Source organism: Phyllobates terribilis, unplaced genomic scaffold (assembly GCF_046119375.1).
Source record: "Phyllobates terribilis strain yellow unplaced genomic scaffold, ASM4611937v1 Scaffold_30__1_contigs__length_15301838, whole genome shotgun sequence".
NCBI classification, from domain to species: domain Eukaryota; kingdom Metazoa; phylum Chordata; class Amphibia; order Anura; family Dendrobatidae; genus Phyllobates; species Phyllobates terribilis.
Window position 1 is genome coordinate 13809775 of NW_027362790.1, and position 20705 is coordinate 13830479.

A 20705-nucleotide genomic window follows, 5' to 3' on the forward strand; every position below is an offset into this window, starting at 1 on the left:
TGCACTGGCTGACCTGGTGGTAGGGCCTTCTGTTGGAGATCACACTCCCTGGTCTCTTGGGCCTCAGTGATTCCTGACCCTGGTATTACAGGCAGCTCTTGGTGTTCCTGGGACATGTAGTTCGCCAGGGATCCCGGTTGTTTCTGCAGGTCCTAGAGATCCTTGCAGACGCGGACCCGGTGTCTGGTAAATGCTTGTGGGGTGAGCTGGTTAAGCTCCTCTGCCCCCTACGTAGCTCGCTTACTCCACTTGCCTTCGGCCGCGCTCGGGGCCCTCACTAGACTTCACACTGGCAATAAGCCTCGTTGCTCTTCATCGCTCTTATGGCATCGGCCCGCCTTAAGCTCACTGACTGAGCTTTATGAGTCTGAACTCTCTCTAGAGGGACTGGAACTACCTCTGTCCCCTGAGGAAACTGTTCTCTAGACTGAGCTCCACTGCAGGCTGACCTCTCTCAGGCTCATCTACTGCAGGAACTGACTGCCTAGCTCCACCTTCCCTTTTTATATCCCTAACGGGCTCCCTCTGCTGGTCTGAGGTGGAAGGTGGAGGTGTGTGTGTGTGTATGCTACGAGGGCCTCTTGTGGAGGAATCTGTCCATGCACCCCTCTAGGATCTGTGGCACCAATGCGCAGCAGGGGCGCCACATTCCCCCCCTAGCAAAGCTCAGTACTGACTGAAGTACTGTTTATAGCAACAATACAATAACTCTTCCCTTTATGGGAGGCACTTTGCTTAAACGTTACATAATAAAACATTATAAATAACAAATATATACATATATACAATAAGCAACCTCAGAATTCAAGTCTCTTCTGGTGAGGTTCCCTACAGGATGTCCATCTCACAGGGTAGAGTACTTGGTAGCTTGAGGGACCTGTCCCAAACCCTCAACGTAGGCCCTGGGATGGCTGCAGGGCTTGGAGATCCTGAGTCGGACCTCCGTTAGTCCCACACCAGACAGGTTTTTCTTCCGAGGTCACCTAAAGGGGCACTCCAGGGAGTGCAATTATTTACAAGAAGCAGTTTTTGGGCTGCACATAGTCCTCAGCCACAAAGTTCTTTATGTACCCTGATGGGTAACTAAAGGTAACAAGGAAAAGTGTCCATTTCACTTAAATTGTCCATTATAAGGCAAAACAACAAGTTAATAAATACATATACATGAAAATACACAATATAATACCCCAGGGGCAACTATTTACACTGTCAGAGTTTCCTTCTCTATTCTCTGTATCTGACAGGGGTCTGACCTCGTGTGTTATGCGTCGACCTACGTGGTACTGGGATGTGTGAGGCACTAGTATTTGCACTACCTCCCATTCTGTCAGTTCTAAGTGTTGGGGAACTGCAGGGTTGCCTTAACCTCTCTACAGGACTGGCAAGTATACCATTGGCTGGGCCTTCTTGCTCTGCTCAAACCGGGGATCCTTCTTCCGGGGATTTTTCTTGAGCAGGCTCTTCTGAAGCACTTACAGGCTCTACTTGCTGTGGAGGGTCTTCTGGCTGTTGAAAGAAGTGGATCACAGGTATTATTACTGCTCTTCCTAGTTGAGGCCAATCTGCCGGGAAATCTCCTAAGTCAGTATGGAGTACTGCTTCTTTAGGCTCCTCCTTTACGGTGAGAGGCACTTCTTCTTGGGGCTTTAGCAGGTCTGGACACAACTTCAGATGGTCTCTAGATACCGTTGCAGTCGTTATTCCTCCGTCTCTACTAATTAGGCAGGTCTTCCTATTATCGAATCTTGAATTTAACACATTGTAGGGTTCTCTCTCCCACTTGTCATCAAGTTTGTGGTTTCTCCTTTTTCTTTTTAACACCACTTCTACTGGTGTGAAGGGTTCTGCGGGCGCACCTTTATTGTAGTGGGCTTCCTGCTTGTCCCTTACCCGAGTGAGACTGTCTTCGACACAGGCCTGTACTCTTCTGTACTGCTCCTGTCTGGTCGTGTCCCAGTCCTCAGTGGACATATCTGCTTCTGGTACTACTACACCAAGCTCCAGGTCCATGGGCAACTTCCCGGGTCTGGCTCGCATGAGATATGCTGGAGTACAATTGGTGGAACTCACAGGTATGTGGTTGTACAGATCTATCAGGTCAGGTAGTAGGTCTGGCCACTGATTTCTCTCTAGTGGTAAGGTCTTCAGCAGGTCGATGACGATGTTATTCATCTTTCACAGAGACCGTTGGTTTGGGGGTTGTACGGTGTAGTCCTGATCTTTTTACACCTGTACAGATGGCAGAACTCCTTGAACAGTTCGGCTTCAAAGGCTGGGCCTTGATCTGTCAGCATCTGCTCCGAGTATCCATGGGGCCTGCAGAAGTACGCCTGAAATGTCTTCGCCGCAGTTTCTGCCGTCAGGTCCTTGACGGGGGCGACCACCAGGAACCGGGAGTAGTGATCCACCATGGTCAGGGCATAGGAATATCCTGACCTGCTGGGTGACAGCTTGACATGATCCAGGGCCACGATCTCCAGGGGACGAGTCGTCTTGATGGGTTGCAGGGGTGCCTTCTGGCTGCTGCAGTCTTTTCTTCTGAGGCTACAGGGTCCACAATTCTGGCAGCACCTCTCAATAGAACTGTGCATTCCTACCCAATGTAGCGTCGGCGTCCCTGCCTCCTGCTAGGCAGGGACGCTGTTCCCCTCACCTCTCTGCTCCGTGCCCGGCGTCCTCCTCCCGCTCTGCTGGCAGCGCGCGCTGCTTCCCTGCCACTGTGCTTAGGGCGCGCGCTCCCCCTCTCTTAAAGGGGCCGCGCGCGCCGTCCTAAGGACTCACCATATATAAGGCACCTCCTCCAAAATGGAGGTGCCCGAGCAATGTTGTAGCATAGTTCATCACTCTGCTTCAGCCCTCAGGTCCCGTTACCAGTTACCTGCCAGTTTCCTGCCAGATACCTGCCTGACTCGTGTCTATCTGCTGTTATTCCTGCGGTCCGACAGTCTGCCTACCAGCCCTGCCAGTCTGTCTATGGATCCGTCTGCCTGCTCACCTGGGAGCGCTCACCTGCTACCTGCCTGCTAGCCTACCTGGAGGCTCTGCCGTCACGTGCTGTGACCACCTGCCTGTCCAGAGAATCTTACCCGCTCACCTGGGAGCGCTCACCTGCTACCTGCCCGCTAGCCTACCTGGAGGCTCTGCCGTCACGTGCTGTGACCACCTGCCCGTCCAGAGACTCTTGCCCGCTCACCTGGGAGCGTCCACCTGTTACCTGCCTGTTTGCCTACCTGGAGGCTCAGCCGTCACTTGCTGTGACCACCCGCTTGTCCAGAGACTCTCGCCCGCTCACCTGGGAGCGTCCACCCACTACCTGCCTGCTTGCCTACCTGGAGGCTCAGCCGTCACTTGCTGTGACCACCCGCTTGTCCAGAGACTCTCGCCCGCTCACCTGGGAGCGTCCACCCGCTACCTGCCTGCTAGCCTACCTGGAGGCTTAGCCATCACTTGCCGTGACAACCCGCCTGTCTAGAGACTGCCCCCGTCACTTGCCGTGACCTCCTGCCCTCTTACCCAGAGACTGTCCCCATCACTGGCCGTGATCTCCTGCCCTCTTTCCCAGAGACTGTCCCCGTCACTAGCCGTGACTGCCTGCCCGCCTTCCCGGGGTGTCACCCGCTTCCTTACAAGGACTGCCCCTTTGTATAGTTGCTCTGTGGTTCCAACTCCCAGACCCGTTACACCCAATAAAACAGACACTTCAGCAGGGTCTCTAGCTTCTTCCAGCCGAAGTGCCCCGCCTGATCGTGGTAGGCTTCCAACACCATCTGGATGTCTGTCTTGGGCACCACTGTCTGCCATACCATCTCATGGGTTTTGGGGTTGACGTACCTCCGGCACAGCTTCTCTCTATAGATGAACAGCCGGCTCTTCTCATTCCACAGCGGCTTGGCTTGGAGAGACGCTTCCTTCTCCAGGGAGGAACCTTCCTGGGCTATCAGTTCTTTGATACGGCTGACAACCGGGTCGCTGTCCTGAGTCTCCTTCCAGCTGTGGTGAGGCAGGGGGTTTAACGTGTTACCGCGAGGCCTCCTGGAGGCTCGTTGCTCGTGGACCATCCCATTCTGATGAAAGGCAGGTAGTTCAATCTCCTCCAGGTCGTCCACTTCTTCTTCAGTGTCTGACTGGTGAGGCATCCTGGACAGGGCATCGGCGTTGGCGTTCTTGCGGCCCGCCCAGTACTTAATAGTGAATTGGTAATTTGACAGCCGAGCCATCCATCGTTGCTCCAAGGCTACAAGCTTGGCTGTTTCTAGATGAGTCAAGGGGTTGTTATCAGTGAAGGCAGTGAACTTACTGGAGGGTAGATAGTGCTTGAACCGCTCGGTGATGGCCCAGACCAGGGCCAGGAACTCCAACTTGAAGCTGCTATAGTTCTCTGGGTTCCTCTCGGTCGGGCGGAGCTTCCTGCTTGCATAGGCGATCACCTTCTCTTTGCCATTCTGCTTCTGACTCAGTACAGCTCCTAATCCTTCGTTGCTGGCATCAGTGTACAGCAGGAACGGTTGGCTGTAGTCAGGGTAGGCTAGGATCTCTTCGCCGGTCAGGATCTCCTTCATCACCTTAAAGGATTCAGCTTGCTCCTTACCCCACTGGAACGGGGGATTTCTGCCTCTGGGGGACTGTCCTACCAGGAGGTCTTGCAGAGGCGCCGCTTTCTTAGTATAGTCCTTCACAAACCTCCGGTAACACCCGACTAGTCCCAGGAACTGACGTACCTCCTTGAGGCAATTCGGCTCCGGCCATTTCTGGATGGCAGTGACCTTCTCCGGGTCTGGTGCTACTCCCACTGAACTGACGATGTGCCCCAGGTACTGTACCTTTCTCTTGAGCAGGTGGCACTTTGAGGGCTTCAACTTCATCCCACACCGGGACAGCGACTCGCATACCTCCACCAGGTGCTTCAAGTGGTCCTTATACGTTTTGGAGTATACTATCACATCATCCAGGTATAGTAGTATAGTCTCGAAGTTGCGGTGTCCCAGGCAGCACTTCATCAATCTTTGGATCGTTCCGGGGGCGTTGCAGAGTCCAAACAGCATACTATTGAACTCGCAGAGTCCCATCGGGGTGGTGAAGGCCGTCTTCTCCCGATCCTCCTCAGCAACAGCTACTTGCCAGTACCCACTAGTGAGGTCAAGGGTGGAGAAGTAATTTGCAGACTTTAAGGCAGCCAGGGATTCCTCTATACGTGGTAAAGGGTATGCATCTTTATGTGTAATGCGATTTACTTGTCTGTAATCTACACACATTCTCATGCTTCCGTCCTTTTTCCTGACTAGAACTAGGGGAGCTGCCCAGGAACTACAACTATCCCTTACTACCCCTGCCTTCTTCATGTCGTGCAACATCTCCTTCACCTTCTGGTAGTGTGCTGGTGGTATAGGCCTGTAAAGTTCTTTGATGGGTGGATGGTCACCTGTGGGGATATGGTGTTGAACCCCCTTAATCCTCCCAAAGTCAAGTGGGTGCTTACTGAATACTTGCTCGTATTCCTGAACCACCCGGTGTACACCCTGCTTCTGATGAGCAGTAGTGGTGTCTGTCCCAACATGGAGCTGTTGACACCAATCCTCCACCTGGGTTGCCGGGTCATTATCCTCCACTTCGTCTGGTGAGGTTAAGGACTCCACCGTGTGTATGGAGTTGTTATTTACTGTGTACAGTTTGGCAACAGTGGCGTAGCAAGGTAATCTAATCTCATCCTCCCCATAGTTTAGGAGACGTACGGGCACCCTCCCATTGCGTACATCCACTACCCCTCTGGCAGTCAAGAGTGTAGGCCTATGCTCGGAGCTAAGGGGCTCTACTACCGCCTGGTAGCTCCGTCCTTTGAGACCTATTGCTGCTCTACACCATATCAGCATTTCACTCATCGGGGGAATCACAATGGGTACCGGGTCTGTCACCAGTACATTACCAATTTCACCACCTGTTAGCTTTACCTGTTGCTGGTACATAAGGGCTCGGGTCTCTTTCTCGAGTACCCTCCTCTGCCCTGGTCTGGCAGTGTCAGCTATCTGTTGGAGCAAGAACACCACTTCTCCCAGAAAGTTACTAACAATATTAGTGCCAAGTACCATATACAAATTTGTATCATCAGGATTAGTCTCTACTACAATTAGTCCCTGGTCCTTCAGTTCCACTCTTCCCACCTTTACTGCCACATCCTTAACCCCGACTAGGTTAAGGGGGAGGCCGTTTGAGGCATAAACGGAAAGGTTTGGAGCTGGTGGGCTTAGGTCATCCATGGACCAGAACCTTTTGTAGAGGACGTCAGGCATGATGGTTACCTGAGATCCTGTGTCCAGCAGAGCGGATGTCGCAATGCCGTCCAGCACAACGGACAGGAAAGGTCTTCCTCCCACAAACCTGCTGTACCAGTCTGTTGGGCCTGGGGAGTCTACTCCTGGGTGTCGGCCCTCGGCCCCAGGGTTTTCTCATTTAAAGGACAGCTCTGGATGGTGTGACCTGACTTGTGGCAGCGGTGGCAGACAGGGTCCTTCGGTGGACGGCGTTGGTCGCTGATCCTCCCAGGGGGTGGCGTTGTCCTCTTCCTCCTTCTCATCCTGGGGACATCCTCAGGGCTGTCGGCTAGCAGGATCCTTCCTTCCTCCTCGGGCTCCGTCCGCAGCTGCAGGGTTCTCAGTACAGTGGTCAGGGTTTTGCTCAACTGATGCACTTCAGAGCGCAGGCTGTCCAGCTCACTAGGGGACGTTGCTTGCACCTTGGCTTCAGCAGCCACTGGGGAAAAGGTGGACGCTGCAGGCACTGGGGTGGCCCCACCCTGGTAACATTGGATACTAGTTGTTTCTAGGGGCTGCAGTCCTTTTGTAGCCATGTCCTTAAGGATGTCAAAGGTGGCATCTGGATGATCCAGGTACCACCAACGCACAGTCCTGCTCTCCTCTGGAGATAAACTGTTCCTTCAGCATTTTATTTTCATTATTGATGCTGGTTGGACTAACCTGTTTCAGAGCTCGCAGAGCCCCTTGTAAACGCCAGGCATAGTCCCGATCACTGTCCTCCGGTTGCTGAGAGCAGTTGTAGAACCTCATCTGGAGGTCTGTCTCAGTACGATTCTCAAAGAAAGTCTGTAACTTTTTAAAGATTGCGGACACTGACTCTTGGTCTGCGGCCGACCAGGTTTCTTCTTCTTGCTCCGCAGCATCGGTTAATTGTCCTAATACCACAGCGGCTCTTTGCTTGCCTGTCATAGAGTACGTATCCAGTATACCGCATATTTTCCACTTAAATCCAGACAGGGTATCTGGTTTGCCGCTGTACTGGGGGAGCCACTTCGCTCCGGGGATGTACGGTAGGGCCATGGGTATGACAGGGGTTACAGGCCCTGCTGGTGGAGCGGCTGCTTCGGCCTGCTCGGCGTCAGGCACAAGTTTAGCATCAGGGAGGTTAACCGGTATTCCGGTGTTGTGCTGTTCTTCGGACATTCTGTCGCCCCCCTAGCTAACTGTGGCCTACCTTCTCTTCTTTTCTTCTGGTAGGCTGCAGCTCCGCAGGTGACGTTCTTCTTCAGGACCTTGCGTCGATTGCGTCCTACGTCAGAGCGTTCACCGGCGCTCCTTCCAGGACCTGGCGCTTCCTGGTTTGACGTCGAGGCGTGGGGCGTGTCCGAGGCTTCGCGCGCTTTAGCAGGTACGCCTCTCAGTTTCCCGCGGTTACGCCCTTCTTCCCGCTCGGCGGCCCAACAATGGCGGCAATCTTCGCCACAGTTAAATATACAGTTTTTGATTAAAGGTGCACAGTACCCGGTGGCAACGGACACAACACTCCGTCGTTGCAGCGGGCACAGGATCCTGTTCGTGACGCCAGGAAGAGATGACGAGCCCAAGGGATGGGGACTCGGCGCCCGGGCCTTGCTGTTAGTTTTGGGGGATGCCGCGGTGGCCGGCTCCCGGGCCCGTACCCTGGGGTCACTCTTAAAAAAAAGCAAGGAATTGGGGGAAAGGTGTATGGGAAAAGGGGAAAGTTCGTGACGCCACCTGTGGTGTCTGGTGAGACTCACCAGAGCTGCTACAGTCCTCTGAGGCCGGTGGTCAGGCAGCTTAGTTGGTTCTGCTCCCCACAGGTGGAGCGGGGCCTCAGGGCAGCGTAGGAGGAGGGATGCAGGACAGAGGGGACCCAGCCGGGTCAAAGGAAGAATAGGCACACACACGACAGTTCACTTCAGTACCTTTACTGGTGGTGTTTTCAGGCACGATCCGGGGTACTGTAAGGTGAAGGGTGCATTTCAGGACTCTCCCCAGTGAGCGGGTGTGGGGCCTCCTGTTTCTTGCCTTTTCCTAGTAAGTTTATGACCTGCCTGAAGCTAGGCCTTACTTGGTCTCTGTTTTGCACCTGCTGACCTGGTGGTAGGGCCTTCTGTTGGAGTTCACACTCCCTGGTTTCTTGGGCCTCAGTGACTCCTGACCCTGGTATTATGGTCAGCTTTTGGTATTCCTGGGACATGTAGTTCGCCAGGGATCCCAGTTGTTTCTGCTGGTCCTAGAGATCCTTGCAGACGTGGACCCGGTGTCCGGTAAATGCTTGTGGGGTGAGCTGGTTAAGCTCCTCTGTCCCCTATGTAGCTCGCTTACTCCACTTGCCTTCATCCTGCTCGGGGCCCTCACTAGGCTTCACACTGGCAGTAGGCCTCGCTACTCTTCACCGCTCTTATGGCGTCGGCACGCCTTGGGCTCACTACCTGAGCTCAATGAGTCTGGACTGTGCTCCACTGCCGGATGGCTACTGCAGGAGCTCCTCTCAACAGGCTTCCTTCTACAGACTGGATCCTCACAGACTGGAACTAGCTCTGTCCCAGAGGAAACTGTTCTCCAGACTGACTGCCTAGCTCCACCTTCCCTTTTTATATCCCTAACGGGCTCCTTCTGGTGGTCTGAGGTGGAAGGTGGAGGTGTGTGTATGCTATGAGGGCCTCTTGTGGAGGAATCCGTTCATGCACCCCTCTAGGATCTGTGGCACCAATGCACAGCAGGGCGCCACATTTGTATTCAGCCCCCTGTAGTCTACTACCCCTAAATAAAATCCTGAGTGACCAATGAAGTCACATAATGAGTAAACTGAGTCCACCTGCGTACAATTTATTGTCAGTATAACTACAGCTGTTCTGTGAAGATCTCAGAGGTTTATTTGAGAACATTAGGAATCAAACAGCATCATGAAAACCAATGAATACACCGGGCAGGTCAGAGATAAAGCTATGGAGAAGAGTAAAGCAGGGTTAGGTTATAAAAAAAATAGCCCAAGCTCTGAACAACTCACGGAGCACAGTTCAATCGATAATAAAAAAAACTTAAGTAGTATGGTACAACTGCAAACCTACCAAGACATGGCCGTCCACCTAAACTGACAGTCCTTGTATGGAGAGCACTAATTAGAGAAGCAGCCAAGAGGCTCATGGTCACTCTGGAGGAGCTGCAAATCCACAGCTCAGGTGGGAGAATCTGTCCACAGGACAACTACTAGTCCAGAAATCTGGTCTTTATGGAAGAGTGGCAAAAATAAAGCGTTTTTTGAAAGCAAGCCATAAAAATTCTGTATGGAGGAATATGTGGTGCCCATAATAATGTATGGAGGACTATGTGGGGCCCATTATTCTGTATGGAGGACTATGTGGGGTCCATTATTCTGTATGGAGGACTATGTGGGGTCCATTATTCTGTATGGAGGACTATGTGGGGCCCATTATTCTGTATGGAGGACTATGTGGGGCCCATTATTCTGTATGGAGGACTATGTGGGGCCCATTATTCTGTATGGAGGACTATGTGGGGCCCATTATTCTGTATGGAGGACTATGTGGGGTCCATTATTCTGTATGGAGGACTATGTGGGGCCCATTATACTGTATACCGGTTGACCCGTCATTTTGTCCAAGTTTTTCATTTTGGCTCTCTGAGTTTGGCATCCCTGGTTTAAGTCAAAGGATATCAGAAGAACAATAAGGGTTCACACTGTTTAAAAAAAAATTTTTGTGCTCAGGAGGAAAATAGTCCATTAATATCTTAACTAAACCTCCGGCACTAATAAGTGAAAAAACAACTGTATATCATTTCAAGAAATTTTTTTTTAATTCCAAAGAGTGACTGTAACAAGATAATAACCACCGGAACGTTTTGTTTCGGCTAATTGCCTTTATCAAGGTTATCTGTGTCAATGAAAAATATGAATACTACATTTAATATGGTCACACAAATAATAGAGCCATACATATTACATACATATATTTTTTTCCAAACATACATAAAGCTCATATGCAAGGTTGCCAAGTAGTGGGTCACATATTTTAAGCATAGGCGGTCATATTCAAGCGCAAATTGTACCTATAATATAAAAATAATCAGTAAGAAATCATCCAATGCCAAATAATGAAAAAAAGGGGAACTGGCAAACTTAGAATTCCAAAGGTATTCATTTCAGAACAAGCCAGGAGGTAGAATACTTGGAGAAATAGTGAAATATATGAAAAGTCATGAATATGCCCCAAAGGTAAAAAGAAACTGGAGTCCTCAGAGTGCGTATCAGAGAGTATCAAACTGAGTATACAGCTGTGCAACTTACTTATTTGAATCCAGGAGTATCACCAGGGTGCGTCCATGTGGCATAACTAACAGTCAGTGTGCCGGTGTATGCACATGGGAAATGTGTCCCATTTTATGTGCGTCAGAACAGGAAGAGGTAAGTATGAATGGTGATGGCTGATAGATGTTACCTGGACCACCGCGGCCGAAAGATGCAGTGCAGTCTGCGTTCCACCGTCGGCCGGATGTGACGCGCCGGTATCATACTGAAAGAGAGCAGTGAGTTGCGTTCCACCGTGCGCATGCGCAGTGAACCCAAGGCGCGCTATGTGAAAATAAGACTTGGAACAGGGGAGACTGCATAAATAGATATATGAGAGAGGTGAGAAAGGTGAAAAGTCAAAGGATATTCATGTGTTTGAATGACCATGTCAACGTCCAGATCTAAATCCCATTGAGAATCTGTGGCAAGACTTGCTGTTCACAAACCATCCGCATCCAATCTCACTGAGCTGGAGCTAAGTTGCAAAGAAGAATTGGCAAACATTTTCAGCCTCCAGATGTGCAAACCTGGTAGAGACATACCCCAAAAGACTTGCAGCAGTAATTGCAGTGAAAGATGGTTCTACAGTGTATTGACTTAGGGGGGCAGATGACAATTTCCAGGTTCATATTTTTAAAATTTTTAGAAAACCATGTATCATTTCCTTTACACGTCACAAATACTTGCTACTTTGTGTTAGTATATCATAAAAAATACCAATTATATATATTTAAGTTTGTGGGTGTAACGTGAACAAATATGGAAAAGTTCACGGGGAAAGAATACTTTTTCCAGGCACTGTACTTGTCTGTGTCTGGTAGTTCTCACATGAATTCACCATTTCAGAAAAAAGAATAGAGTAAATAAGTTGGCGCAAGAACGAGTAAGTACCAGCAGTGCACTGTGTTCCATCTCTGGGATCCCATATATTTGCACAATTGGTGGACTCCTTAACTCTAACTAGCACTCCAAAAATATAGATGAGGTGGAGAAGTGGTCATACATGCATATGGATATCTCCACAGAGTTTTGTAAGAAGTAGTGAAAAACCTGGCTGAAACTTTCCCCTCTCCAATCCGTCCTGAACGTAGCAGCCAGGATCATATTCCTCACCAACCGATACACTGATGCCTCTTCCCTGTGCCAGTCATTGCACTGGTTGCCCATTCAATATAAACCTATCACTCTTACCCACAAACCTATCCACGATTCAGCACCGCCCTACAAATCCTCACTCGTCTCAGTCTACCACCCTATACATGCCCTCCGTTCCGCTAGTGACTTAAAACTAAAATCCTCCATAATCCGAACCTCTCACTCCCGTCTCCAGGATTTCTCACGTGCTGCGCCAATTCTTTGGAATGCACTTCCCAGGACAATTAGATTAATTCCCAATACCCACAGTTTTAAGCATGCCCTAAAAACCCATTTCTTTAGACTGGCTTATCGCCTCAACACACTTATCTACTGTAACTGTCCCAGTTGGCCCATATTAAAATTTTCTTCAAAATCATGCTCATACCATCCATGCACTGATTAGCCTCTGTCTGTACTGTACACATACTGGCTGGCGACCAGTTCATGTAGTGTTATGTACTTACCCTATTTAGCATATTATGGCTGTATTATACAATATTTGTACATTTTACCTTTTGTGTCTCCCCTATTTTCTTATAGACTGTAAGCTTGCGAACAGGACCCTCACTCCTTTTAATATCTGAGTTATGCTTATTCTGTAACGTCTGTATTGTCTGCATAAGTCCCCCCTAAAATTGTAAAGTGCTTCGGAATATGTTGGTGCTATAAAAATAAAAATTATTATTATTATTATTCAGCACCTCACATTAACTATTTGAACTACAGCAAATATGGGTCCCTATTCTCCCGATAGGTGCTAGGTTGCTCTTCCAGGACTTCTAAATATCAAACATTTGTGCCATATACGTTCTATGTGCCATTATCTCAGATGATAATACACCTTTAAGTTTTATTGTAGCCCTTGGGATTGGTTCTATCTCTATAGCTAAGCTGTGAACTGTGACATTCTATCACTATCCAGAATGACCCTAAAATAGCTGCTTCATTTCCTGCTTCTGCTTTTATGCAGGCTATGATAGTCCCTTTTTATTTGTTGTGTTATGTAATGTGATGTGATAACTGCAAACCTGCACCACGTCATTTGATCCTTCGGTCGCTGATGTAATCTTCTACATTGTATAAACTCACAGCAGCCATTTTAGGCAACTTTTGCAAAGCTAATCGTAGATTGTTCGAATTCCCTGAGTTCAGCAACTTTAAGCTTGTGGGCTCCAATGCAAATTCTCCACTAGGGGACTCAACCATCACGAGTCTTTGATAGGATTTGTGTACTCATATGATACAAAGGTACCTTTTGGGTCCACCTGAACTCCAGGTTCGACTGAAGCCCTACACCCACTATAGTTACGCCCCTGCTTATAACTATCCCTTTTAGTGCAAATTACTCCCATCTCCTGCATCTACTTTTCTGCAGTACTTAAGTAATTGGCAGTAACTTTCTGAACCATTCAATTCTGGGACAGCTTTTCATGGACCTACTTACCCAGAACTACTACTACTCCCTCAGCAAATCGACAGGAAAAAATAAAAGTCTCTCATATCTCTGGGAGTACTTGTAGATCACAGACAAAATATCAGCATGCAATGTCAGTAGGTGGCTTCTAAAGCCAGCAGGATATAGTCATGTATTAAAAGAATCATGAACTTGTAGGACACAGACGTAATATTACCACTTTACAAAGCGTTAGTGCGGCCTCATCTGGAATATGCAGTTTAGTTATCGGTACCAGTTCATGGAAAGGATGTCCTGGACTGCGAAAAAGTAGAAGGAAGAGCAACAAAACTGGTAAGGGGCATGGAGGATCTTTGTTAAGAGGAAAGACTAAGGGAATCTGTCACAAGGTTTTTTTACACCTAATCTGATAGCAGCATAATGTAGAGCCAGAGACCTTGACTCCAGCGATGTGTTACTTACTGGGCTGCTTAGTGTAGTTTTAATAAAATCACTGTTTTATCAGGAGGAGATTATCATTAGAGGATTAGTAAACTTGCTGCCAGGTAGTCCAGCATATTCATGAGCTCTGTGTACACTGTACATGAGCAGAAAGCTGCCAATCTGTGATGGGGGTGGGGTTTTAGAGAGCTCAGCATTCAAAGAACTGCTAGATCTGCAGCAGATAAAACTGTGATTTTATCAAAATTATATTGTAAAGGACATATTGATATTCATGGTATAGCAACTCCATTTTGTCTGCTTGTTTCAAAATCAAGTTATTATCACTCCTTGCATAACATACTTCTTTCCTGCTTTTCTCATGCTTTACATGGAACTTTCTCACACTAACTTTTTATCTCAAGAACATTTTGTCAGACCCCCGCTCCTGTTATCTAACTAGTCTAGGCCAGGATTGACCTTGTACATTTCCATCGTGCTTCGAACTAACGATGATAATATGACCATATATGTGTTTCCGTAATAATTGCACTAACATTGGCTCAAGCCTGTAGTACTGTAGTACGGCTGTAGGGGATTGGCTATTGATAAACTCAAAACAATATCAAATGCTAAGCAAAATAAATGCAATCAGAGATTCTTTGAATCCTCCCATACAGAGCATTGCCTCCGTTTGGTTTTCTGTGGATTGCGCAATCAACATAATAATTTGACACTCACTTGGTCAACCGTGAAGGGTTATTGCCCTCCCTCAACAATATCAAGCAGCTCTGTAAGTGATACATCGTTAGAATCAGGGTCCCTGCCTCTATATTATGCTGTTCTCAGATGGGGTAGCAAAAACCTAGTGACAGATTCCCTTTAACTCTTGACCCAGACTTTTTTTTTGTGCTTTCATTTTTTCATCCATTTGCTCCAAGAACCACAGGCTTTTTTTGGAGGATGAGTTGTAGTTTTATATGTCACTACTCATTTTATCATAAAATATATTGAAAAAGCGAAAAAAAAAGTGGGGTAAAATGGTGTTAAAAATGAAATTCCATAATTTGTGTGTATGTGTGGCATTCAGTGTGCAGTAAAAATTACCTGTCAATATGATTTTCCAGGTCAGTATGAATAAGGCAATACTAATCTAAAAGGGGATCTGTCATCACTTTTTTCACCTTGATTCAAGGGATGTGTCACTTACTAGGCCGCTTGCTGTAGTTTTAATATAATCACTATTTTACCAGCAGGAATATATCACTAGTACACCTGCTACCAGGTAGTCCTCCATATTCATGAGCTATGTATATCCCTGTCCCTCACTGATTAGTTGATTTTGCCTTTGCACAGTGTACACAGAAAGCAGCTAATCAGTGGTTTGGCGGGGTTATACAGAGCTCCGCATTCAGAGAACTGGTAGATCTGCAGCAGATAAAATAGTATATTTATCAAAACGGCAGCACACAGCCCAGTAAGTGATACAGGTGCATCTCACAAAATTAGAATATTATCAAAAAGTTACTTTATTTCAGTTCTTCAATCCAAAAAGTGAAACTTATATATTATAAAGATTCATTACAGACAGAGTGATCTATTTCAAGTGTTTATTTCTGTTAATGTTGCTGATTATGGCTTACAGCCAATGAAAACACAAACGTCATTATCTCAGTAAATTAAAATAATTAACAAAACACCTGCAAAGGCTTCCTAAGCATTTAAAAAGGTCCCCTAGTCTGTTTCAGTAGGCTCCACAATCATGGGGAAGACTGTTGACTTGACAGATGTCCTGAAGGCAGTCATTGACACTCTCCACAAGGTCCCAGAGTTCCAATTTTCATTTGGAAATCAAGGTCCCAGAGTCTGGAGGAAGAGTGGAGACAGGCCCAGCGTCAGCACCCGGGCAAGTGCCGGGGGCCCTGAGCAGGCGGGGCAGGGGCCCACTCACTGTCGGGCACCCGGCATGCTATGGGGCCCGTGAGCGGAGGAGTGTGGTGCTAGCGCCCGCGAGTGGGTTCCCCCCGCTTGCTCAGGGCCCCGACACAATACTTACCTCTCCCAGTGCCTCCACAGCTCTGGTCTCTTCCGTCTCTTGACTGTGACATCTTAGGTCAGAGGACGCGATGACGTCTTTCCAGCGCGCCCTGTGCTGAGCAGTCACAGTGCAGACAGCGGGAAGACACCAGCGACGCTGAGGAGTCCGGAGCAGCGGCAGCAGGAGAGGTGAAGTGAGTATTTGATTTTTTTATTTTTTTTATATATGGAGGCATGGGGCATTATATGGGGCCCATACAGGATGGAGCCCATACTGGATGGAGCCCATACAGAATGCAGCAATCTATGGGACCCATACAGGATGGAGCCCATACAGAATGGAGCAATATATGGGGCCCATACAGGATGGGGCAATCTCTGGGGCCCATACAGGATGGAGCAATATATATGGCCCATACAGGATGGAGCATTATACTGTATGGGGCCCATACAGGATGGAGCATTATATGGAGCCCATACAGGATGGAGCATATATGGAGCCCATACAGGATGGAGAATTATATGGGGCCCATACAGAATGGAGCATTATGTGGGGCCCATACAGGATGGAGCATTATATGGGGCCCATACAGGATGGAGCTTTATATGGGGCCCATACAGGATGGAGCATTATATGAAGCCCATACAGGATAGGGCCCATACAGGATGGAGCAATACATGGGGCCCAGCCTGCATGAAGCATTTTATGGGGGCCAGTATACTGTATGGAGCATTATATGGGGGCCAGTATCCCGTATGAAGCATTATATGGGGCCCATAATACTGTATGGAGGACTATACTGTCCGCTCTGCACTGTGCGCTGCGAGGATTCACCATTTTCTGAGATATTGTAGAATTTACGATAGATATCACTCATATAAGAAGTGAGTGAAATCTTTGGCATTGTACTATACCTATATTTCTCTGCCGCATCTGTGCATCATGAATCATGAATTGTGGTATGTGCTAAAGGGACCCACTGAGACTCTTTCGCCCGGGGCCCATGAAAACCTGGAGCCGGCCCTGAGTGGAGAGGCACATAATCCAAGCTGCTGGAGGTCTAGTGTGAAGTTTCCACAATCAGTGATGGTTTGGGGAGCCGTGTCATCTGCTGGTGTAGGTCCACTGTGTTTTATCAAGACCAAACTCAGCGCAGCCGTCTACCAGGACATTTTACAGCACTTCATACTTCCCTCTGCTTTTTGGAGATGGAAATGTCATTCTCCAGCAGGACTTGGCCCCTGTCCACACTGCCAGAAGTACCAATACCTGGTTTACACACAACAGTATCACTGTGCTTGATTGGCAGCAAACTCGCCTGACCTAATCCCATAGAGAATCTATTATAGAGAATCTATGGGGTATTGTCAAGAGGAAGATGAGAGACCCCAGACACAACAATGCAGATGAGCTGAAGGCTGCTATCAAAGCCACCTGGGCTTCCATAACCCCTCAGCAGTGTCACAGGCTGATCGCCTCCATGCCACATTGCCGCATTGATGCAGTAATTGATGCAAAAGGAGCCCCGACCAAGTATTGAGGGCATTTACTGAACATTTCGAATTTTAAAATCATTTTTCAATCTGTTGTTATAAAGTATTCTAATTTACTGAGATAATGAGTTTTGTGTTTTCATTGGCTGTAAGCCATAATCATCAACATTAACAGAAATAAATACTTGAAATAGATCACTCTGTGTGTAATGACTCTATATAATATATGAGTTTCACTTTTTGTATTGAAGAACTGAAATAAATTAACTTTTGATGATATTCTAATTTTGTGAGATGCACCTGTACATAACCAGAATTAGGGTCTCTGCCTCTACATCGTGCTGCTCTCAGATGAAGTAGCAAAATCTGGGTGACAGATTCCCCTTAAGAAAAAAAAATTAGAACAAACGTATCTATATTATATATATATATGTACAGTACAGACCAAAAGTTTGACACACCTTCTCATTTAAAGATTTTTCTGTATTTTCATGACTTTGAAAATTGTACATTCACACTGAAGGCATCAAAACTATGAATTAACACATGTGGAATTATATACTTAACAAAAAAGTGTGAAACAACTGAAAATATGTCTTATAGTCTAGGTTCTTCAAAGTAGCCACCTTTTGCTTTGATGACTGCTTTGCACACTCTTGGCATTCTCTTGATGAGCGTCAAGAGGTAGTCACCGGAAATGGTCTTCCAACAATCTTGAAGGAGTTCCCAGAGATGCTTAGCACTTGTTGGCCCTTTTGCCTTCACTCTGCGGTCCAGCTCACCCCAAACCATCTCGATTGGGTTCAGGTCTGGTGACTGTGGAGGCCAGGTCATCTGGCGCAGCACCCCATCACTCTCCTTCTTGGTCAAATAGCCCTTACACAGCCTGGAGGTGTTTTTAGGGTCATTATCCTGTTGAAAAATAAATGATGGTCCAACTAAACGCAAATCGGATAGAATAGCATGCCGCTGCAAGATGCTGTGGTAGCCATGCTGGTTCAGTATGCCTTCAATTTTGAATAAATCCCCAACAGTGTCACCAGCAAAGCCCCCCCACACCATCACACCTCCTCCTCCATGCTTCACGGTGGGAACCAGGCATGTAGAGTCCATCCGTTCACCTTTTCTGCGACGCGCAAAGACACGGTGGCTGGAACCAAAGATCTCAAATTTGGACTCATCAGACCAAAGCACAGATTTCCACTGGTCTAATGTATATTCCTTGTGTTCTTTAGCCCAAACAAGTCTCTTCTGCTTGTTGCCTGTCCTTAGCAGTTGTTTCCTAGCAGTTATTTTACCATGAAGGCCTGCTGCACAAAGTCTCCTCTTAACAGTTGTTGTAGAGATGTGTCTGCTGCTAGAACTCTGTGTGGCATTGACCTGGTCTCTAATCTGAGCTGCTGTTAACCTGCAATTTCTAAGGCTGGTGACTCGCATAAACTTATCCTCAGAAGCAGAGGTGACTCTTGGTCTTCCTTTCCTGGGGCGGTCCTCATGTGAGCCAGTTTCTTTGTAGCGCTTGATGGTTTTTGCAACTGCACTTTTCTGGACACTTTCAAAGTTTGCCCAATTTTTCGGACTGACTGACCTTCATTTCTTAAAGTAATGATGGACACTCGTTTTTCTTTACTCAGCTGCTTTTTTATTGCCATAATACAAATTCTAACAGTCTATTCAGTAGGACTATCAGCTGTGTATCCACCTGACTTCTGCACAACACAACTGATGGTCCCAACCCCATTTATAAGGCAAGAAATCCCACTTATTAAACCTAACAGGGCACACCTGTGAAGTGAGAACCATTTCCGGTGACTACCTCTTGAAGCTCATCAAGAGAATGCCAAGAGTGTGCAAAGCAGTCATCAAAGCAAAAGGTGGCTACTTTGAAGAACCTAGAATATAAGACATATTTTCAGCTGTTTCACACTTTTTTGTTAAGTATATAATTCCACATGTGTTAATTCATAGTTTTGATGCCTTCAGTGTGAATGTACAATTTTCAAAGTCATGAAAATACAGAAAAATCTTTAAATGAGAAGGTGTGTCCAAACTTTTGGTCTGTACTGTATATACAGTTGAAACCAGAAGTTTACTTGCAAAACACCAGAATAATGAAAGAGAGAGATAGAATGTTTTAAGGCATTTTTATTACTTACTGCAAAGTCAAAAGCTTACATACATGTCATTAGTATTTGGTACCATTACCCTTAAACTCAATGACTTGTGTCAAACGTTCGGGATATCCTTCCACAAGCTTCTCACAATAGTTGGTCGGAATTTGGGCCCATTCCTCCGGACAAAACTGGTGTAACTGATCCAGGTTTGTAGGTCGCCTTGCTCACACCTGCATTTTCAATAGGATTGAGATCAGGGCTTTGTGATGGCCACTCCAAAACATTGACTTTATTATCCTTAAGCCACTTTGTTACCATTTTGGCAGTATGCTTTGGGTCATTGTCCATTAGGAAGACCCATTTCCGCCCAAGCTTTAACTTTCTGGCTGATGTCTTGAGATGTTGCTTCAGTATTGCCACATAATCTTCTTTTCTCATGATGCCATCTATTTTGTGACGTGCACCAGTCCCTCCTGCAGCAAAACAATCCCACAACATGATGCTGCTACCCCTGTGTTTCACAGTTGGGATGGTGTTCTTAGGCTTCCAAGCTTCTCCCTTTTTCCTCCAAAAGTAACGATGGTCATTATCCTCAAAAAAGTAAAATTTTAGCTTCATCAGACCACAGGACAAATCGCCAAAAATTAAGGTATTTGTTCCTGTGTGCATTTGCAAACATTAATCTGTTTTTTTATCTTTCTTTTGGAGTAATGGCTTCATCCTGGCAGAGTTGCCTTTTAGCCCATGTTGATACAGTACTCGTTTCACTGTGGATATTGACACAATCTTACCAGCTTCCACCATCATCTTCACAAGATCTTTTGCTTTTGTCCTTGGGTTGATATGCACATGTCGGACCAAAGCACGTTCATCTCTGGGACACAGAACCCGTCTCCTTCCTGAGCGGTATGATGACTGGACATTCCCATCTTGTTTGTACTTGCGTATAATTGTTTGTACAGATGAACGAGGCACCTTCAGGTATCCTGAAAATGTACCCAAGGATAAGCCAGACATATGCAAGTCCAAAATTCTCTTTCTGATATCTTGGCTGATTTCTTTAGACTTTCCCATGATGCTACACAATAAAGCAGTGTGTTTCAGGTGTGCATTAAAATACATCCACAGATGTGTCTCTAATTAACTCAGATGTTGCCAAAAAAAGCTTCCAAACACATGACATCATCATATGGGCAGTCCAGAATTGTTTAAAGGCATAGTAATCTTAGTGTATGTAAACTTTTGACTTTGCAGTAAGTAATAAAAAATGCTTTAAAACATTCTTTCTCTCCCATTATTCTGGCATTTGGCAAATATTAAAAATTATGGTAATCCTAATTGACCTAAAACAGGAAAGGTTTATTCTGATTTCATGTCAGATATTGAGAAAAACATGCAGATGTGTCTTTATATATAGTGTGTGTAAACTTCTGGTTTTAACTGTATATATATATATATATATATATATATATATATATATATATATATATATGTGACACCCCAGG